Source organism: Vicia villosa, linkage group LG1 (genome assembly GCF_029867415.1).
Source record: "Vicia villosa cultivar HV-30 ecotype Madison, WI linkage group LG1, Vvil1.0, whole genome shotgun sequence".
Taxonomy (NCBI): Eukaryota; Viridiplantae; Streptophyta; class Magnoliopsida; order Fabales; family Fabaceae; genus Vicia; species Vicia villosa.
The window spans coordinates 47,653,343-47,677,998 of NC_081180.1; the positions used below are offsets into that span (position 1 = coordinate 47,653,343).

The following is a 24,656-nucleotide window of genomic DNA, read 5'->3' on the forward strand; positions in this document are numbered from 1 at the left end:
AAAAAAATGATGTATTTATCAATCATAATTTTATCATTTTTTTTTTATAAAAAAATAAATATTAGTAGCAATTTCTTTAGTATAAATGTTAACATTTTATCATAAAAAATTACTAACAATTTTTTATAATTGAAATTTTTAATATCCTTTATTATACTTTAATAGTATCTTTAATTATAATTAATATATAAAAAATTCATTATAAAAATGTTTAAATATTACATTACTGAATAAATTAATTTCTTATGTTTTTTAAATATTCCTTAATAATTTATTATTCTTATATTTTATTTTATTAAGTTATTTGTTAATTAAATTTTGTTTTTGAATTATAAATAAATTAAAATAAACCTTTGAAAAATCAAAACTTTAAATATATGGATTAAAAAACACATCAAATCTTCGAATATAAATTTTAGAACACAAATATTGGAATGCAGTTTCATTCTCCTAATTTTTTTTATAGATATAATAACAACATGAGTATAGAAATTTGATATATGATTAAAAAATCTCAATGGTTTAAATGAACTTGAAAAAAAAATTCAGGAGTCAATTTTATCGTATACATTTTATTCTCACAATCATATATAAAACTTATGAGCAAATAATTTCATAATAAAAAACATATAAAAGAAACCAATAATAATATTTAATCAATATCTCACACATTTATTTCAATTTTCAATTGTTAAAAAGACTATAAAACCTAGATAATTAAATACTTTATATTTCACACGTTCGCACGTCGCACAATGTGGTTTATTTTTTGTTTGAAATTATTAGCTTTTTGTTTTTGTATTTGAATGTGGAGTTTAGGAATAAAGAAATATACAGTTCTATCTTTAACTTTATAATATTAATTATAACACGATTATTATAATTAGTATTTATTGTAATTAATCCATTATAGTTAATTTGAATAAATATTTTATGTTGAACATTTTATTCTATTTTTTTGAAATGTTATCGCGTATCACAACTTGTTAATAATTATAAACATACTAATTTGTACCATTTAATTTGCGGATTTATGCAGATCGAGTTAAACGGACGGGCCGGTTTGAATACTTAGCTGTAATTATTATTCAAGTTAAATTAAAATAATAAAATAATTTTTAAAATTAAATATTATTATTATAGTTAGCATTTATCATAATTAATCCATTATAATTAGAGAAGTAGAATAAATATTTTGTATTGCGTTATAGGCAAATTTCTCCTATTTTTTTAATTGCTACTTAGAAAACGTTAATAATTGCAGATAAATAAAGCTAAATTCGATTAATTTATGGATTTATGTGGACCGAGTTAAACAGGGCGGTTTCGCCCACATACTCAACTCAAACTATATTTAGATAAGTTTTTTAAATGAAATAAAATAAACAAAGAAATAGTTTTATTTAATGGGAAGAAAAACAAAGAGTTAAACATTGTATGAAGAGTTTATTACCACCCTAGTGACACATGCAAACTATAGGTCATCATTACTATGGTATGGATAGCGATAGTTATTATAGATAATGGCTGACTGGAATAACTTGCAATGAAAAAGGAAGAATTTATTGCAACCTATTTTCTTATGCAATTTAATTTCATCATTATTACCCTGAGCATGATTGGACAATTAAAAAGCGAAAGATATTAACAAATTAGACTACAAAAGAGGTATTTTGAGATAATAAAGTGGGCAAAATATCATGACAGTAAATATGCAATAATTAATTCGTTATCTGATAAAAAATAGTACTTTTATCCAATTTTAAATGGATTATTTTAAAATATAAATTATGGAATCAAATCATTTTAAGGGACCAATTCAAATGTCTTACTTTTACAAATAAGAAAATTATTTTAGAATTAAGAATACGGTTTTAAAACATGCAATATGCTCTCTTAATATACACAAACATAAACTTTTTTATATATTTATACATTGTCTTAAATCGATCTATGTTAAATGGTTTTAAACCGAAATACATACAAATATGAAGATTTATTATTGATCATTTGATTTTTTTTCATTTTTAAAACTAAATTGTCACAAAAACATAGAACATTTATTATTATTTAATATGATTTTACACATTCAAATGATACGATTTTATAATCTTAAAAATGTTACCGTCAAAATAAATTATTTCTATCTTTGGCGAATACTTTTGATTTTTTAATTCTTTAAAATCATGGTTCAAAAATGCTATAGCTTTGTAGCCAAGAAAAAACTATAGCATTAATATTATTTTAATACAATATGTTATCATTAATTTAAAAATAAATACTATTTTAAATATTACACTTAATTTTAATTTGTGAAATTTCTTTAAAATTATTTTTTTAAATTGAATCTCTTTAGTTTTAGAATTATATATGTATGTATAATTATAAAAAGGTAATTTATTTAATTTTTTTAAATAAGATTAAAAAAATCATCTATCATATAAACACAATTCAGATGTTTGTATTATAATGTTTTTGAACAAACCATTAGATATCACATAATCTCTTGAATATTCTTCCACACCCATTTGATTTGTTTCATGGTGCAATTATGCATTTCCAATCTTAAAAAAATATTCATTAGGTCAAATTACAAAATACTGTTTTATAATTTATTAGTTATTATTATTATTGATGATCGATGTGATTATACCATAATCTCAAAATGTTGTTGTTTTATAATTTAGAGAGTTGTGTTGAAACACGGCGGTTTAGCCCACATACTCAACTCAAATTATATTTAGAGAAGTTTTTTACATTAAATATAATAAAAAAAAACAAAGAAGTAACTTTATTTAATGGGTAGAAAAACGAAGAGTTAAACATTGTAGGAAGAGTTTATTACCAACCTAGTGACATATGCACGCTATAGGCCATCATTACCATGGATAATGGCTGGGTGGAATAACGTGCAATGAAATAGAAAAATTTATTGCAAACCTATTTTCTTATACAAAAGGGGTATTTTGAGATAATAAAGTGGGCAAAACATCATGACAGTAAATATGCAATAATTAATTCGTTATCTGATAAAAAATAATAATATAGTTAATAACAAATTATGAGATTATTTCAAATTATGTGGTACTTTTACAAATAAAACAATTATTTTAGAATTAAGAATACGGTTTTAAAATATGCAGTATGCTCTCTTAATATAAACACACATAAACTTCTTTTTATATATTTATACATTGTCTTAAATTGATCTATGTTAATTGGTTTTAAACCGAAATACATACAAATATAAAGATTTATTATTGATTCATTTAATTTTTTTTTTCAATTTTTAAAAATAAATTGTAACAAAAACATAGAACATTTATTATTATTTAATCTGATTTTACTCATTTTTAATGAATTCAAATGATACGATTTTATAATCTTAGAAATGTTATAAAGCCAAAAAAAAATCTTTTTATCGTTGGCGAATACTTATATCTTTTAATTCTTTAAAATTATGGTTCAAAAATGCTATAGCTTTGTAGCCAATAAAAAAAGTATAGCATTAATATTGTTTTAATACAATATGTTATCATTAATTTAAAAATAAATACTATTTTAAATATTACACATAATTTTAATTTGTGAAATTTCTTTAAAATTATTTTTTTAAATTGAATCTCTTTACTTTTAGAATTATATATATAGATATATAATTATAAAAAAGTAATTTATTTAATTATAAAAAAAGTAATTTTTTAAATTTAATTTTTTTAAAAATACAAATTTAGTATTTTTTTATTAAATATTACTAACAATTTAATACGTGTAAATTTATCCAAGTTAAGAATTTTTTTTATAATATTTAATATGTAATAAATATCTAAAATAAATTTTATAGATATTCACCATTTACAATTCTAATAAATTATTATTATAATTATTATTAATATTAATATTTATTTTTTATAGGAAGTATTATAATTATTATTATTGTTATATTGTTATTATTATAATATAAATATAAGAATAACTATTTTTTTTTTTTTGAATACAAATATTTAAAAGTAATGTTAATAATCATTATTATCCTTTATTACACAATTTAATACAAATATTTTTAAAATGGTGATTTAGAACCTTGAGAATGTAAGAATCTTGTCCATATTAATTAGGATTGAGAGAATTAATTAGCCTGATAATTCTTAATTAAAAATAAAAAACATTAAAAATCGAAGTAATGGAGCTATTATGTAAACTTCTAAAAACCTTTAAAAATAAAAACATAATTTTTGATAATATATTTGTAATTTCAAAAATTAATTTAAGTTTTCATAATTTAAAATGATTTACTTAATTATCATATTTTAATGTAGTTATTATATTTATTACTTAAAAAAATATGTAAAGGAATATTTTAAAATTTATTAAACACATATCAAAATTATTTATAATATTTAAATTTTAAATAATAATAATTATAAATTATACATAGATCATATATTCAAAAGTCTAATAAAAATTGGAAATAGAAGAGCAAAAGTCTAATAAAAAGGTCTACCAATAATACAAATGATGTGCAATGACAAAAGAGAGACTTCACGTTTTCTTAGACTAAAGGAATATAAGGAATATAGAAGCATTGAAAACTGATGTTTTGTATAAACCCAATATTTCACGCGTGAAACAAAATATTGGGTAAACCAACCTTCCAAAATAACACCAAAAACTTCAGATTAAAATACACTATTTAAGTGGTCATTAAAGGATTAATATATTGATGGCTATTTTTTTTTCGGAGATTTTTTACATTGATGGCTATTTCTTTTCTGGAAATTTTTTAAAGGATTAATATATAATGATTTAACTTAATAATAAAATGTCATAAAGTATGATTTGGGACATTCTGAATTTAAATTTAAATTCAATTAATATGAAAACATTTAATTAAAATAAAATAAATGGGGTTGAAAAACATAAAATAAATGGTATTAAAAGGAAACATCCAATATTACTTCTATGATATCATTAAATCATATAGTTGTTTACAATAGTATTGAATATCACTTCTCTAATATCAAATCCTGCATTTGAAACAACGATCCTACTAAAATCAATTTATTCTAGAGCTGTAACATAAAATCTCAAAGATCTGTAAGAATCTCAAAGATCTGTAAGATAAATTAATACTGGAATGAAAGACAAATATGTGTGATTTTTTAGCAAATATACCGAACTCAATATCAACATAAACTCAACATAAACTCGAAATGGAGAAAGAGTTCAATAGAAGACACGAAGATCTTGAATAACTTGACTTCGATTTGATTGGGATTAACTTCGATGGTGATGGAGTCGGCATCGACGGTTCATAAATGTAAAAGCTTGGATTCGTTGAAAGATAATACTCCCTCTGGCCATTATTATAAGCAAATATTCTCTTTTTAGGTTCATTAAATAATGAATGTATCTGATCTTTTATGTAGACCAGATACATTCATTATTCAATGAACCTAAAAAGAGAATATTTGCTTATAATTCAGGCCGGAGGGAGTATGGTTTAAGAGTAAGCATAAGAGATGGAGGAGGATTAAATGGAAATTTTGTTATGCAGGTGGCGAAAAAGTTAAGAAGGAGAAGATCGATTGGAATGCGGTGTCGGATAATTTTCTAGAAATTTCGTATGAAACACGTTGAAGATGAAGATAAACATTAATGTTATGAAGGTTTGGTTGAGGACGATTTGAGACTTGGTGGACATCAAATGCCATAATTTATAGAGTTATGAGAGGAGTAAAGAACAATGATGATGGCATTTAAAAGGTTTTGTAGGATTTCAAGAGGATGAAGAGTGAAAGGCTCCACAATAAAATTGTTGAGTTTCAAGGTAGTTTTTTAAAAAAGGTGACTACAGATTGAGATTTTTTCAAGGTAGTTTTTTAAAAAAGGTGACTACATATTGAGATTTTCAAAGCGTAATTAATTGATTTAGGTGGGGTATGAAGGAATGTCATAATTATAATATTTATTTCTTAATTAAAATATTTAGGGAAATGCAATTACCGTTATTTCCCCAATTATCACCCTCAAATTGATGATTAGAGGGATAATAATAGGATTTCATATGTATTCTACTTTATTATATTAAAAGTAGATTTTTTATTTATTTAGTTTTATTTTCTTTTATTTCTTTTTAAAAATAAAAAAAAACAAAACCTTTTTTGTTTATCTATTTATTTTTAGGATTAATTTATTTAATTACATTTAGTAATTTAATTAGGTTTTATTTAATAATTAAATAATTAATTAGATTTTATTTATCAATTAGATAATTAGTTAGGTTTAATAATTTAATTAGGTTTTATTTAACAATTAGATAATTAATTAGATTTTGTAATTTAATTTAATTTTGGGTTTATAATTAGGTTTCACCCTAACTTCAAAAAAACATAGATAACCTTAGTAACCCTGAAAATGTAGGTTAGATAGATATCGTCCATTAACTTATAACCTTAGTAACCTTGAAAATGTAGGTTAGGTAGATATCTATCAAATAAGAAAAGAAATGTCGCTGGAAAATTCCAATTTGCCCTTTGCTAAAAATCCTCCACATCCTATTTTTGGGGTTAAAATGTGTCTAATATTTACTTTTTCTAACCATTTTCTGACTTGGTCCTAAGACTACTACTTTGTTCATTTTGTTATCTTTCGCTACCTATTTATCCTTCATATGGTTCATAATACTTCAAATGAAATAAAATGTTAACTTTTTCACCTTCCCAATGCAATTTCTTGGAACAGATTTCTGAAAAAGCAATTTTCTAACATGTCTAATCATAATGCAGCATAGCTCCCAATGTTTCATAATGAATGTTGCCTTTTACTTCTAACCTCTCTCATTTCTCTCATCTTTTTCCATCAAATCGTTCATCTCTCTCTTCTCTCAAACTCATCTTTAATTTTTTTCAAACAACCTTTTTTGTTTCTTACTTGAACAATTTTCATTCCCCCCTAAAAATAATAGTAAGTTTCATTTTTTATTTTGATTTAAGAAAAATGTTGTATGCAATTTCTTTTTATCAAAAAATGTTTTAAGGGTTAACTTCTACACTATAAATTTGTTTTTTTTTTAATATTTTAAAGGTTCTTCCATGGAGGTTGTTTGAAGATAGAGAAAGAGAAGAGAGACAGAGAGGGAGATGGTCACTCCATGAAAGGGACAAGTAATACCGTCCACGCAACAGCGACAACGGCCTCCACTATGGAGTTGAATGTCATCTTTTTCTCTCTTATACTTATGTTATGTCCATTTAGAAAAATTGGTTCATGGTGATTTACAATGATGCAAATCCTTTTTTTATTTACCTTTCTGTTCTATTTTTTTTTTTGAGTTTTATTGATTTTAAAAAATCTAACAAATAAGTTTATGTTATGATTTGATTACTTTCTCTGGTGTTGGGTGGTATTGGATTCACTGAGTTTTTGCTCTGTCTTTTTACTATTCTTTCTCCAGATTTCTCTCTTCAAAAAATCTCCTTCAATAACTCTCATTCAATTTTAATTAATTGATTTTTATGTTTATTTTTCAGGAATCAAGATTAGTGATTAAGAAAAAAACAACATGAATATGTGATAGTACTTATGCATATGATGATGGCATGAGAATCGCTAGAGGAGGTATACCGCATGTCTAGATCTATGCACACAGTAGAGAGAACTTATGTGTTTGGTGACAACAATAGTATAATGACAAATATGTGAGTTTTCTATGTCGGTGTTATTTATGTGTTTCTGATTTAAATCCATTTCATATTTTATGGATTTGTTTCTTGTGTTTATCATGTGTTTGTTTGTATTTTGTTTTTAACTCTGCCCTTATTTTTGTATTCTGCTTTTGTTTTTGTTTATCAGGTTTTTAGGCATTTGGCCTTAAATGGTAAAGGTGGAGATTATTGATGAAATGATTGTTGTGTTTTCTCACTCTTTCAACTTTGCATTTGTATTTTCTGCTTCCAATGTTTTAGTTTTCTGGTTGGAACAATGATTTTGGTACTAATAGCTTGGTTTATGATAGGGTGTATAACTTTATTTCAGTGACAAGAAACTTATATAAACATTGTTGTGTCGATAACATATATGTCGGCATTCGATTCAATTTTAACGGTCGACCATATTTTAAAATATCAAATACATTTATTATAAGCTTTGTGTCCATAAAAATTATTTAAGATGATTTATTCTGTTTGCAGGAAATATGATATAAAAGTTGAGGGAGGATTGTGACTTCATAGAGAGAGTTTGTGCATTTAAAGTGAAGGTAAACCGATTGATATATATTGTAACTTTTAAAATTCTTATTTATTTCAAGCAAGTAACTTTTTTATTAGGTTAAGTAGAATCATAAAATGGGTTAGCAGTGATGAAATTGTAGATGGTGGAAATGGATTTCCGACACTGTGGTGGTGGTCAGATTCGAAAAACTTTATGTTTGACATTTTCAATTTATTTTTTGTTAATACCTTATTCTATTGCATTTGATTTGTTTAGGTTTTATAACTGATGATGAACTAATTGTTATGATTCTTATTAGGTGGGTAACACAATGAAGAAAAGAGTGAAAGAGATTGAGATAAGAGTTGAGAAGAATTTGAAAGATGAAGAACACATTTGTTTATGGAAAACGAGAAAGAAGAGGACTATTTTTTTTAATTTTCTTATTAAGATTTTATTTTAATATTTTGCAAGTCTAGGTCAATGTGATTTGATTATATATTGATTTATTTGATTTTTTATTTGATTTTCTATTTATTATATTTTGCATAAATAATTTGTTAGGTAATTTAAATAAATGATCCCATACTTTTCCTTTTTAGGGCAATGTGAACATCCTCTGTAATTTTTTTGATATTTTTTTATTGCAAAAATAATAATAGCACCCATTTTTGTATGCTCATTGATTTTATATTTATTTGAATGATTTCCGCTTGTGTTCTCATCTTCATCTACCGTATATGGTTGGCCAAAGGAAATTCCATGTACATAAGAATTCCCTCACTCTGTTCGCAGCGAACCCATTTCGGTAAACCAATACATGATTAGGAAACTATTTAGGATCATTGGTAGACAGCCTGCACTGAAAGTGTTTAGAAATGATTATAATACAATTGATGGAATTGGTGCATGTTATCAAACAAAACAAGACATTGAATGGTTCATTTGGGTGCATGAATATTTTTTCCTACTGAAGATCTACCTTAGATGTTTCTTACCTTATTTTCATGTTCGAAATTACATTCATTTAGTTGAAGAAGTTAATATAGGTTATGCGGTTTATAATTTGGGGACTTTTAACATTTTTCATTTGTAAAATTTATCAACCGGAGGATAAAGAGGACTTTTAACATTTTTCATTTGTAGAATTTAAGGATGTGATCTTTTTATTGAGTTGTGTGCTATATATTTTTTAAGTAGTATATCATAATAGTTATAGAAGATCCTTGCCGATATCCAGTCACATCAAATAAATAATCAATTATACACTGTATGATATAGGTGAAGGGACAATTCTCTGCCACTGTATGATACAGGTGAAGAGACAACTCTCTGCTACAGAAGATTCTTGGATATGTTACTATAGCTAAAAACTAATAATATACTTAATTACAATATACTTTCACTTCTTTTCAAAAATTAAATACATCTAAAACAATGTTTTTCTTATGTTTCGGTGAGATTATAATAAGATGAATGTATCAAATTTTATAGAACTTAAAAGTAAAAAATATATTTTAAAACTTACTAAAAAACAACATCAAGAATAACAACACACAAATACAAAAATATCACAACATCAATTAAATAATTCAATCAATAATATTAATTACTTGCTTTATAATTAAAATTTATTATTTAATAACAATATTAAATAGTATTTAATTAAAATTTATGATTTTACTAATACTGAATCTCAATTTTATGATTTCTTTTTTTTAGTCTATCTTTATTTATGATATCACTAATATTATATAAATAAATGATTTTATGATATCACAAATACTAGATATTTATGATATCTCTAAAAATGATTTTTTTTAAGTATTAAAAAAACTCATTATGATCTTTAAAGTTATTGGTATTTGTTAATATAAAGTTTCCTTTTAAAAAAATTATATAAGGGAAAGTTAAAACCATAAACAAATTAGTGGAATAACCTTCATGAGCCAGCTGGACCTACATATATATTACAATAATAATCATATATACTCCCTCTGGCCTTAATTATAAGCAAATATTCTCTTTTTAGATTCATTGAGTAATGAATGTATCTGGTCTTTTATGTAGACCAAATACATTCATTACTCAATGAATCTAAAAAGAGAATATTTGCTTATAATTCAGGCCGGAGAAAGTATTAATTTTTAATAATATATAAAAATTGATTAAAATAGACAAACTCTTTATTTGTGTTTAGACGGATGACTAATTTACCTTTTATTTATGGGTGAAATGCAATTCACCCCCCTGCTATTAGGGCGAGATTCGGTTTTGCCCCTCTGAAGTTTTTTTTTTTACGAAAGCCCCCTTATAAAAGTTATAAGCAAGTTTTACCACACCCTTTTACTTCAAATGCTGACTGGATTTTGACCAATTGGCTTATGTGACATTAGCATCTGAAGTAAAAAAGAAAATTTGGAATAAAAAAAGATGCTGACTGTGTAATAAATTGTTAGTGCTTTATATTTTGAAAATTAAAACACCTTCGATGATAAACTACACAGTCAGCAACAGTCTCTCTCTTGTTCATCACACGTTATGCTCTCTCTACTTCTCAAAATCCAACATTCTCCACTCTGATTTTCAACGCAAGCTCATCTCTCCAATTTCTATCCTTTGTTCTCTCTCAGTTCCGATGATAAACTCTAACTCTCTCTGTTTCAATTCCAGCTATATATCAAACAAAAATTATGAATAACATCTAGCCTACCCTCTTCCCTTAAATCCCTAATCCCCAATTCTCATTAAAATCTAAGGTTACAATTACATAATGCAGAGGAAATTAAACGCAGGGAATAAATATTCCAAGTATGTTACAGCAATAAAACAAAGAAGATGAGGTGAATCCGCGTGATGAGGCTACAGCGATAAAACAAAGAAGGAGATGAGGCTACCCTCTCCAAAAACCCTTTTTTTCACTGCTAGTAAACCATATAACATGTAAACCATGTATTTGCATAGTCTTCTTCACATGTAAACCATGTATTTGCGTAGTCTTATTCACATATTAACCATATAACATGTTAATCCAACAAAATCTATTTTCTATCTGCTTTTTTTGTTAATTCCAGTATCAACAGGTTTGTGAAATAAGGAAGAGAAGATGAAACCGAATCGGAGCCATTACCATACTATGCAAAGTCAGATCTGCACTCAACACCGACCGGCCACCAAGTTCCTTTTGATCCGACCTCCCGAACAGCCACCAGCCGAACTAATGTTTCGGATCTCACTCGCCCCTGTAACCTTGTCGTCCGACCACCGTCTCCACCTCTTAGTAGAAGAAAGTGATGGAGATGGAAGAAACTGAAGCTAATTCAAGTTCCACTGATAAAGGAGTTTATAACATTTTGAGGTTGAAGAAAGTGATGGAGATGGATGAAACTGAAGCTTCACGTTAGCCAATTTTCTTTTTTATTCCAAATTTTCTTTTTTATTTCAAATGCTAATGCCACATAAGCCAATTGGTCAAAATCCAGTCAGCATTTGAAGCAAAAGGGTGTGGTAAAACTTGCTTATAACTTTTATAAGGGGACTTTCGTAAAAAAAAAACTTCAAGGGGGCAAAACCGAATCTCGCTCTAATGGCAGGGGGTGATTTGCATTTAACCCTTTATTTATTTATTTATTAATTTCATTGTTGAACGAAATTAATTTATATTACATATATGACAATATTATTTCAAAATTTTCAAAAATACTGTAGTACTGCTTATTTTTTCAAATTTACTATAATAGAAAATGAGTGTTAATTTATTCATTTTTATGATGAATTTGATAATAAAAAAATGAATTAATCTCTATTTAAAACAATAATAATTATTGATACTTAATAATTATCTTTTGATTGCTTTTGTTTAAGGTGATTATATGTATAAATTTACTTTTTTATTGTAATTTCCATTAATAATTTTATTTTATTATTAAATGATACGTTGTAGATTTAACTTTTTCATTTTCATAACAGAAAATTTTGATATCAATATTTTGTGATTAAGGATAACAATAAGTTATATATTATTTGTTATAAACTATCTTATATTTATTAAATATTTATATGTAAATGTATATAGTTATTAATAATTTATGTTGAATTATTATACAATAATAATATTAAAATACATAAGGTTAATGTTCCGATGTTAAGAGATAAATATCATATTTAATAGAAATACATAATTTTCATTCAAATTTATATATATATATATATATATATATATATATATATATATATATATATATATATATATATATATATATATATATATATATATATATATATATATATATATATATATATAGAGAGAGCATATCATATGAGAATGACAATTTGTAATGAGATTTATTACTATGCATCTTATTGTAGCCTCTTAGGACAATTTAAATTTGAATTTAAACAAGATTTGAATTTTCTTAAATAAAAAATATTATTTAAATATTGATTTTCTCTTGACCAATTGTTTTTAAGACTATCAAATATACCAATAGACATAATAATATCATGTTTTTGTTTGGTTTCTTTTGTTATTTTAGATATGGATGAATATCATATTTATTTTAGGGTTATATTTTATTTATTTTATTATTATTTGCTATTTATTTATTTATTAGACTTTATGAGTAAAATAAATAGTTCATATACTTTATCAGATATTATCATTCATCAAACTAATTATATTTTTAATCTATCAATAAATAAAATAATTGTAATAAATTTATTGAACATACTTTTTTTCCATTTCTTTGTAATATATAAGGTTCTGTTTGCCAAACCCTTTTTATATACGAGAATAAATTTATTATTAATTCAAAAAATTAAAATTTATATACGGGAATAAATTTACTATTGATTCCAATAATTTTATAAAGAATGTCAAAACAAAAATAATATTTACATACGAGAAATAAATACAGGAAAACATATTTTTATATACAGAAAAATAATAATTATTGTTCAAAAAAATGTCTTTTTAAAAATATTATGAATTACTCAAGGTGGCCGACAAAAACCTAAATATTAGTGGTTTATAAAAAACTCCTATATTATATTGGAACACATTTAATATTTTAAATTTTAACTTATATATTAATCTTAGACTTCTTTTTTATCCTTTTTTTATAATTTATTTTAATTTTTTCTATTATTTTTGAATTCCATATTCTAACTGGTAACATAAAACCGGTCCACACCAGAACCCGTGCGGAGGCACGGGTTTCACACTAGTTGTCCATTAACTTATAACCTTAGTAACCCTGAAAATGTAGGTTAGGGAGATATCGTCCATTAGCTTACCATTAGGTTTTTTACCCTTAGGATCTCTAGCCATTAAGCCAAATTTTAAGTTTTAAGGTTTATCACCACGAACACCACAAATTATTTTCAAACATTGAATTTCTTAATTACCTCGCGAATTTCTCTTCTCATCCCATATTTTGTGTATGTCGCATGTCTTTAATTATTTATTTATTTATTGCCATTTCAGTTCTAGAAAACATGTATATGTCGCAATAAGTTTTCTTGTAATAGTAATTAGGGTTTATATTTCTTCCTTTTATTTTTCTGCATCCCCGGGTTTTTGGCTATGTAATCCCCCACCCGAAGTCTTATAATAGCGTAGGACTTTACTTTCCACACTTATATTTCTGCCTTTATTATATTGCGTGGTTAGTAACAATAGGGAGTGACAACGATTTAATGAATTTAGTTTGCCTAATACAAGATAAAAATATTCGAACTGAATCACTTGATTGTTGCACCCACACACCTTTAGAGTAATTCCTCTTATGTTGCCTTTTCGAATAATAGTCAAGTCCCTTGGATGTAGGGATACCTTAGCCTGCTGCCTACGATTCTAAATCACCATAGTCCATCCAATAAAAGATCATAGTCCCTTTGAGTTGCCTACGATAAAATGATCTTGTCCCTCGATGACGCTTCGATTAAATGATGATCGTCCCTTCGAATGCTAAGGTATCCTTACTGGTTGCCTACAAATGACTATTATGTCCTCTCCTAAAGACTTCTTGCCCATCTTATGGTATGGATAGACTTATGGCAAACGACGACTCTCGATGACCCGATACATCCAATGAAAAGACTACCTACCCCCCTTATTGTATGGATAGCCCTTTCAAACAAAAGTCTTAAAGAACAAAAAAAATTAACTTAGGGTAGGTGCTCTTAAATGCTTGCTCTATTCAAAACTTCTATTTCAAAATTACTTTTCCCACTCCTTTTCAAATTACTTTCAAAAAGGCTACGCTTATTTTACAAGCTAAAGTCCTTATTCAAATCCTTTTCCTGTTCACACAACACACTTCAAACATTTTGAAAACAAAATGTGAGCTAAGCAATTAAGATCCCATGGATAACCATGGATACAAAGGGTGCTTACACCTTCCCTTTGTATAACTTACCCCCCGAACTCAAAGTCTTTTTAAAAGGCCTTTTCTATTCTTTTAGCCTTTCCAATTGGATAAAATAAAAGTCGGTGGCGACTCTTGCTATCCGCACATTTTAAAAAGTCAGTTCTCCCACCGCATTACACTAACAAATTGTGGTAATATAAGCTGAAGAGGGGAAATTTCTATCCATACCTCAAAGTGCTCAAACATATCGTACAATACATTACCATGATTGAGTTTAAGATGAGTGTCGAGAGATCATGCTAGTGCAATATCCTATTAGATAACTTTTTCCCTCAACAAGAAACCTTGATGCAAAAGAATACTTCCATCCATTTCTCATCACATAGGCACTTTTGGAAACCCTTAAGTCATTGCATAAATCACCCTCGTGTATCAACCATGTTTGCATTGCTCTAGTATCAAACCATGCATATTATCTCATTCATTTGGCATATTCCCATATCATGAATTTGACATCATAATAAAATCCTTTTAACATAAGCAAGAAAAATATACATAGTAAATGTATTGATTATTAATCATTTCATGCATTTCTCAACTCATATAATATCCCCACATTTGGTGCACCGCGCTGGGTCACTATAAGCCTTTCATGCATCAAGTTGAGTTCATAACACAGAGCATAATAAATCATATAGTGTAACTCGAACCATGTTTAGTTCAAACTTACCTAAATCCCCATTATTGTAGGAATCTATCATACGACCTTCGCTTCCCCAGTGAAACTTCACAATGAAACCTGCCAGTCACTTAACTTTATTCCCCTGGTAAGCATCCTCGGTAGATTTCCCCAATAGTTTACTCTCCTTACCTTGATCTAAGCATCAACTCTCGAGTAAATAATGGTCTCCTTACCTTGAGATAAGCATTAAATCTCTAGTTAACAACGATCTCATTACCTTGATTTAAGCATCAAATCTCGAATTAACAATGATCTCATTACCTTGATTTAAGCATCAACTCTCGAGTTGACGACAATCTACTTACCTTGTTGATATAAGCATTAATGCTTGAGTTGATGACAATCTCCTTACCTTGATCTAAGCATCAACTCTCGAGTTGACGATGATCTTCTTACTATGATCTAAGTATCAACTCTCAAGTTGACGACAATCTCCTTACTTTGATCTAAGCATTAACTCTCGAGTTGACGACGATCTCCTTACCCTAATATAAGTATCAACTCTTGAGATGACGATGATCACCTTACCTTAATCTAAGCATCAATTTTTGAGTTAACGATGATCTCCTTACATTAATCTAAGCATCAAATCTCGAGTTAAAGACAATCTCCTTACCTTGATCTAAGTATAAACTCTCGAGTTGATGACGATATCTATATCTTTATCTAAGCATCAGTTCTCTAGTTGACGACAATCTCCTTAACTTGATCTAAGCATCAACTCTAGAGTAGACGATAATCTTCTTACCTTGATCTAAGTATGAACTCTTGAGTTAACAACAATATCCTTACCTTGATCTAAACATAAACTCTAAAGTAAATGATGATCATATATACCTTGATCTAAGCATCAAATTTTGAGTTGATGACGATATCCTTAGTCTAAGTGTAAGCTCTTGAGTTAATGATGATCTCATTACCTTGATCTAAGCATCAACTCTCGAGTTGATGATGATCTCCTTACTTTAATTTAAGAATCAACTCTCGAGTTGGCACCAATCTCTTTAATTTGATCCAAGCATCAACTCTTGAGTTAACGAAGATATCTTTGGTATAAGCTTTAACTCTCGAGTTGACATCGATATCCTTACCTTGATATATGCATCAACACTCGAGTTGATGATGATCTCCCTACCTTGATCTAAGAATTAACTCTCATGTTGACGACGATCTCCTGACCTAGATCTAAGAATAAACTCTCAAGTTTATGATGATCTCCTGACCTCAATCTAAGCATAAACTCTTGATTTGACATTGATCCCCTTACCTTGATCCAAGCATCAACTCTCAAGTTGAGGACAATCTCCTTACCTCGATCAAAGCACAAACTCTTGAGTTAACGATAATCTCATTACATTGATCTAAGCATCAACTCTCGAGTTGATGACAATCTCCTTACCTTGATCTATGCATCAAATCTCGAGTTGGCGATAATCTTCATACCTTGATCTAAGTATCAACTCTCGAGTTAACAAAGATTTGTCTGTCTATCCTAATTTAGATGCTTATCTAACTTCTCCTTGTTTCTTTCAATACCCCAATAGACAAAATTTGAGTCCTTCTGTCATACCCCAAATTTGCCATATAGGTGTTGACAATTAATTTGATTTAATTCTATTAAACTTATTAAGGCTTTTGATATATTTTGGGAATTATTACATTTAGTTAGAAATTTTTATCTAGAATTAATCATGGAGTAGCAAAATGGGGGTGTTTACATAACATATTGGTTATTTGGGCTTATTATTTAAATATATTGAGAAAGGCCCATTTTTTAATTGGTTTAGAAATATAAATGAGTCAATTTATTTTAAGTGATTAAATAATTTTTAATTTTTTGTTTAAAATTTTGTTTTATAAAAAAAGTGTATACATGGTTGACTCGGTAGTCTACTTCTATTTTAAAGACATTTTGTTTTAGTAATACCAGGTTTATTTTACTATTATTATAAATGTTATTATTAAAAGTATTATTCTATCTTTTTAATCATTATTATTAATAATATTTGATAATTCAAATTATTATTAATTGTTAAATTATATTTTATATTATTATTATTATTTTTTTATTATTATTATTATTATTATTATTATTATTATTATTATTATTATTATTAAGTTGACCGAAGTCACCAACTTCAAACAATTCTTTTTTTTCTTTTTATTATTATTATTATTATTATTATTATTATTATTATTATTATTATTATTATTGTAATCCCTATTTTGACTAAAGTCAAAATTAGGGTTTGTTTCTCCATCTCTCACTAACGGCGCTTACCACCATCTTCTTCCTAAACCCTAATTCCTTTTCAAACCCAGGTCCACAAGATCAAATCAAATCAAATATTGAAAGGAAAAATGTTTGATTAATTTCGTACAAGATTCAGTCACAATACATGAATCAGAAATCAAAAAGTACAAAATCAAATCAAATCGTTTACAAATCAAATCCAAACAAATCAATTTCAAAACAGCAATCAATATATAATTTCCTAATCTATCTAATTCCTAAGACTATAAAACCTAAAATTAAACTGTGAATTGAGGAAAATTTTTGAGAAGAAATCCCTTGTTGTTCCGCATTCCCCGCCCCTTTCATCAAAGCTCTCTAATTTAGAAGATTAGGGTTTCACAACTGAAACCCTAATTTCTTCAAAGCTTAGCCTCCTTGCGTCCCTGTACCTGAAAATAGACAGAAAGAGAGAGATCAGAGAGAAGACGGATAAGAAGAGTTATGAAAAGATTCACGGCAAAGAGAGGTAATCACTTAGCTTTTTGTGTTGCTATGATTGATGTTGTTGTTGATTGTGGTTGAATTTCTGCAAAGTTAGGGTTAGGGTTCTTGTCCCTTAGGGTTCTTGGGGTTCTGGGTGGAAAAAGGTTGAAGGTATAATATGGGTTTACATGGTGGTTTGGGGGTGATATATGGTGGAGCCACCGGTGGAAGCGATTTCTGACCGGTGGGGCGATTTCTGATCACTTGAAATATAGAAAGAGGTGAGAGCATTTTGTTTTAGTATGAGAGAGAGTGTCGGAATAGAAAGAGAGACGTAGGCACAAATCATTCGAAAGTACTTGCACGATCCTATAAAAAAACTAACCAAACAAATACGAACTACGAAATGGACTCTGATTTTTCATAAAGAGATACGTAGGCACACGGTTTCAAAATCAAGGTGAGTCCCATAATCAGAAAATTAAAACCATTTACATATACAGGGAATTAACGTAATATATATATATATATATATATATATATATATATATATATATATATATATATATATATATATCAAAACATTCCGTACTTAACACCCTTTTTTACAAATATTAGATATAGGGGGATTTTACATCCACCATATTCTCGAATAATTAATTGACCGACTTAACGTCTATTGTTTGATTATTTGAATTAAAACTCATTAAAACCTAAACCTATAGGGGATCCCCTTGAGTACAAGAGAAATAAAGAATGTCTAACACTTTTCCTTTATTTAATCGACTCATGAACTTAGGATCTCTAAATGATTAGGGTTATCCATTATCTTCCCTTCCCTTAGAATAAAAATTAATGGTGGCGACTCTTCAATTTTTATTTCGGTTGCTACACCTTCACACCTAATTACCTTTCACAAAGACTATACGAATACTTTGGTCATTCATCTTCTCTAAGTTAAAGATAATTAAGTAATGGGAGCTATCATACCTAAATGTGTTCCAAGAATTTTGTTCACCTCATTGGATATGGGCATTTTAACTTCATCTAGGGTTAAGATCAAGAGGTCCTCTAATTGTAGCACCATTTATCAAATCAGGGGCGGTTCTATAGCCCAGCAAGCCCGGGCACGCGCCCGGGCTCAACCCCTATTTTCTTTGTATTCCCCCAAATTTAATAGCCGATTTTTAAATAAAACTATGGGCAAAATTAGTAAAAATAAGGGTGTAAAAATTAAGACAGATGAATACCCAATGGTCCAGAAAGACCCAACCCAATTAATTATTTGTGACTTAAAACAAAAATAAAAGAAAACAAATCTAAACAGTACCGCAAATTAAAACCTTCTCTTTATCTCTGCCACTGCTTCCTGCGGCCTGCCTGTTCCTATTCCCAGGGGCGGTTCTATAGCCCAGCAAGCCCGGGCATGCGCCCGGGCTCAACCCCTATTTTCTTTGTATTCCCCCAAATTTAATAGCCGATTTTTAAATAAAACTATGGGCAAAATTAGTAAAAATAAGGGTGTAAAAATTAAGACAGATGAATACCCAATGGTCCAGAAAGACCCAACCCAATTAATTATTTGTTACTTAAAACAAAAATAAAAGAAAACAAATCTAAACAGTACCGCAAATTAAAACCCTCTCTTTATCTCTGCCACTGCTGCCTGTTCCTATTCCTATTTCTCCTTTACGTCACTTTCCAGTTTCCAGCTAGCACTAGGAGAGGTATTATACTTCTTAAATTGTCTTCTTACTAGTTATTATAACAATACATAGTATTATATTATATTATTACAATAGTTCAATTTGGATGTTCCAATTTATTGTTAATTTCTTAGTTTAATTTTCTTGTTTCATCCTTTTTCTTTATCCTGCATATATGGATTTTTTTTATCCTTCATAGTTTAATTATTGTATCTTGCTTTAACATAGTTTAATATAGGTCAATTTTACATAGTTCAATATAGATTAATTTTACATAGTTTAATTTAGAATGAATGATAGTTCAATTTTTCTTCTAATATTTATATTGTAGTTTTTATTTTAATAGAAACTCTACTCTTTTTTTTTTTTGGGTTCTAATATAGTATCAAAGATTTTGGTTAATTTAATAGGTCATTCGTAATAATAAAATTCTCTTTTAATTTTGTTGTTATGAATTATTTATTTTATTTAATTATTCGGTCTCATCAATTTGTGTGTTATAAATTGTTTACTTAAAAATTTGTTTCACTGAATCATTAAATTTCAGAGATGAGGAGTGTAATACGGTGAACTGACTTTTATATCGAAAATGTCGCGGTTAAGCAAGAGTCGCCACCGACTTTTATTTTATCCAAACTAATTAGAAAGGCTAAAAGAACCGGAAAAGACCTTTTAAAAGATTTTGAGTTCGGGGGGTAATTATGCAAAGGGAAGGTGTAAGGCACCCTTTGCATCCATGGTTTTCCATGGGCTCTTAATTGCTTTGCTCTTTTTGAAAAGAAAAGTAGATGGAGAAGAAAAGTGGACTTTAGCTCGTAAACGAGCGTAGCCATTTTTGAAGAATTTTGAGAAAGAATATAGAAAAAATTTTAGAGCAAGGCAAAGCAATTAGGGGCAATTACCTTAAACTTAGATGATAGGTTTCTTTTAGCCTTTCAGGATGAAAAGGTCTATCCACGCCATGAGAGGGCAGGAAGCCTTTCGTTTGGATGTAAACGGGTCATCGAGTTATCCTTCGCCATAAGACTGACCCATGCCATAGAGAGGCAGGTAGTCTAAGGGAAGGATCAGAATAGCCTTTTTCGTAGGCAACTAGAGGATACCTCAGCCTTTTTCGTAGGCAACTTCCGAGGGTCGAGGTCATATAGTGTATCGAAGGCAGCATCATTAGGGTCGTATGACCTTTATTTATCGAGGCAGCATGGCTGAGGTATCCTCGTTTTGAGGGACGTGGCTTATTCTGCAAAAACACAAGGCAACAGGCAACAAGGCAACAGGCAACAAGGCAACAGAGAGGTTACCCCAAAAGTGTGCGTGTGTGCAACAATCACGTGGTTAATTCAATATATTATCTTGTTATTAGTTATTCTAATTCAATTAACAAGGCTTGCACTCCCTAGAATTACTAACCACGCAATATAACAAATACGGGGAAGGGAAATTGTAACCAGCGGAGGAGAGGGGAATTGAAACCAGGGGATATAATTAAACAATTAAAACGGAAAATATTAGAGTTAGGGTTTAGGGTTACCAATACGCGTAGCTTTGGCATTCGATAAACCCTGAAAATTGGAAAAGAAAGAATAAACAGAGGGGTGAGTGCATTATCGGTTCGGAGGCAAACGTCACTAACCCTAAAAATAAAGAATAAAGAAATTTAAAATAAACAAAGTAAATAGGCACTTAGCTTCGAATTTGATCTGATATGGTTGGCGGGAAGCCTCGGAGTTAACCCTGAAAAATGGCAAAGGCAGAAGAATGAAGGCAAGACAAACCCTAAAATCAAAAGGAAACAAAATAGACTTTTAAAAAATAAAATAGGGTACTTAGCTTTGAGTCTTGATCGAGCGCATAGTCGGAAGGAACCATGTTGATAACCCTGAAAAGGCACAAAAGAAATATCCAGTGTAGGGCATGATCTTCGTAAACCCTGATTAGGGTACAAATTGAGTATAATGATAAATTGATTTAATTAATTATTGGTCTCGCGACCTAATTAATTAAATCGGGATAAGAAAAATTAAATCGAGTGTAAGATAATTTTTGGGAATTTTGGAATTAAAATATGAATTTTTGAATAAGTAAATAATTAAATATAATCAAATAAGAAAAACAAAATAAATATGCAATTAAAATAAATAGGTGATTTAAATATCAAATATATAAATAAAATATTAAGAAAATAAAATATTATATAATAAATAAATAATAATATAATAAATAAGTATATAAATATATTAAGTAATAATAAATAAATATAAGTAAAGTAGAACAAATATTAATAATATTAAATAAAATAAATAAAACTGAATTAAAATAAATAAAAGAAAAAGACTTAGCTGGAATCTTGTGTAGCTGTGGACTGAGGGAACATGGTGCATTTGCGCCCTGGTGTGCATTGGATTGGTTTGGATGGAGATCCAACGGTTGAGGAGTGAGGACGCCTGGTGGTCCCTCATAGAGCATGCGTGCAGGATCTGTAAGTTGTTATTTAGAAGAAAAAAAAGAAAACAGAGACGGGACTCGAACCCATGTCCCATTGATTCCCAGCGAGATAACTCACCAACCCAGCTGCAAGCTTTGTTTGTTAATAGTACAACATGGAACCAAAATATATGATAAATAAATATAAAAAAAAACAAACGCGCGCCATCTTTCAAACGAGCCAGTGATACAGTGACACATAATCGTCTTCAACCCCATGCCCGTCGTTTTAGATGTCATCTTCTACCTACGGACAACGGCTGTCACTATATCACCTGCACACACATAAACCTTATACACACGTTAATAGTTCAATCTGAAGCTACGGTTGAGACCGTCTTGTTCTCACGATTACAACAGTGCCTGCATATCCCTGCAATTGGTTCGGAAACAGAAAGCCCTTTCTTAAGGTCTCAAACCCTAACTATGGTGAACAACTCATGTGGACACATAAACGCAATTAAAACTTCAGAAACAAACATCACGCCATGCTAATCACGAGTATGCAACTAAAATTCGTTTAGAATGCAAGAATCAATGAAATCGAACCGAAGTAAGAATGTGCAAACCGTGGGGAATTTGAAGACGATTCTGGGCGCTTCAGATCCTGCTAATGATTGGAGAACGATCAATGATATTCCAAGAACGTGTTAGTGCCCTCTAAACTCCTTGAATCCACTCCAAATTCTGAAATCGATTTTTGAAGCTTTCTTGAATTTTAAGAACTTGAATCTGATTCTTGGAGGCAGAATTCGTAACCCTTGCACTATGAACTTGTTGTATACTTATAGGGGATGAATTAGGGCTACTATCTTTGAGGAAAATCCAATTGAATCATAGATTGCCATTAGAGAAAATATGATTGGAATATGTTTCTTAATTTGTCCAAAATTGAATCAATTTTCTCTAATTTTAATGTGCACGAAATTATATTGGTTTTGAGATATTATTGGTGATTAAATTGGTTCCAAATCATATCTTTTACCAAATATTTGATTTTCCTTTAATTTATATGATTTAATTCTTTTTTTAATTGAAATAAAAATCAAAATAAATCAAATATTTTCGTGGCCTTGATATTGAAGCTTCTAGATATCTTGGGGAGCAAGATTGAATCAAAGAAGATTGGGTCTTTTTGCAAAAAGATTCATTTTGGAGCCCTTTTCTTCACATTTTTCCCTAAAAAATAGTCCAACTTTGACAAGGCCTATCTCTTTCAATTTTTGAGGTATGGAAGTGTTCTAGGACTTTTTAGAAACCTTAAAGAGTCCTCTAACCCATGTTTTTGGTCTCATATCAAAATGATATTCCATACTCATTTTATGTCCTTTTGAAAAAAGTGTCTTTTTGTTGACTTTTGAAAAGGACCTATAATGTTTTGGTCCATATAGGGATGTCAACTTGCCTCCATTAGCAGGGATCCCCGTGGGGATTCTCCGTTTGGGGCCCCAAAGACGGGGATTTTTTTCCCCGCGGGGACGGGGATGGGGAACAAAGTCTCCCCGAATGCACTTCGGGGACGGGGGTGGCGTAAATATCCCCCGCCCAGTGGAGTCCCCGCCCCGCCTAAAGTCACATAATGTCCTTAAGTTTTATATAATTTTAAATTATTATGAAAGTTTATTTGTCATTTCATATAATTAATCTTATACACAAATTTAAAATATATATGTACTGTAAGTAAAAGAGTGAGATATAAATGATTATTTCAAGTTTTTTAGTTTGAATTTTGGTGGTTATGACACTCAATATTATAGATTAAATATTGTTAAAACAATATGTTTATCATAAAAGAATAATTTCTAAATTTCTTGTGGTTAGTTTTTTAAGCTTTTACTATTAATCTGATTTAAAATAATAAATAAAAAATCATGTTTATGGATCTCTGCATGAACCATGGGGATCCGCGGGGATGGGGATGGGGGACAACCCCCCCCCCCCCCCCCCCCCCCGTAGCGGGGACCCGAAGTGGGGATGGGGAATAGATTCGAGGGCGGGGATTGTGATGGGAATGTATCCCCCGCCCCGCCCCATCGACATCCCTAGGTCCATATCTCTCAAATGAAGCATTTTTGGACTTGGCATGTGAGACACAAATTTGTAGGGAATCAAATTTCCTTCAAAATGAGATTTGGATGGAAAATTTCTGATGTTCCATGTGAGAGTTATGACTGGTCAAAGTTCAATTGACTTTCTCCTATACAAACCCTAATTTAGAAACTTTTTGATTTGTTGATTTTTGATCTTTCCTTGATGAACCATGATCAATTCTTGATCAAATGGTGAATGATACTTCACTATGAGGATCTTGCCAAAAAATCAGGAGTTTTGACTTTACTTTGACCACAGTTGACTTTTAGGTTAACCTAGTCGACTGTTGACTTTCTGAACAATTGAGTGACCAATTCTTTGAGATGAGG

The 24,656-nt window shown here is 28.9% G+C and overlaps 1 long non-coding RNA gene across 3 annotated transcripts; it reads left to right on the forward strand.

Annotated features, from left to right (window-relative positions):
• The first annotated feature begins 6,338 nt into the window (after nt 1–6,338).
• On the forward strand, nt 6,339–8,688 carry LOC131605583 (uncharacterized). Of its 3 annotated transcripts, none has more exons than XR_009284685.1 (4): nt 6,339–7,216; nt 7,533–7,700; nt 8,193–8,260; nt 8,534–8,688. It is a non-coding gene; the product is annotated as an uncharacterized LOC131605583 (long non-coding RNA). The 3 variants fall into 3 exon arrangements; XR_009284684.1 differs by having other exon boundaries at nt 6,339–6,966; nt 7,087–7,700; XR_009284683.1 differs by having other exon boundaries at nt 6,339–7,700.
• The last annotated feature ends 15,968 nt before the right edge of the window (nt 8,689–24,656 follow it).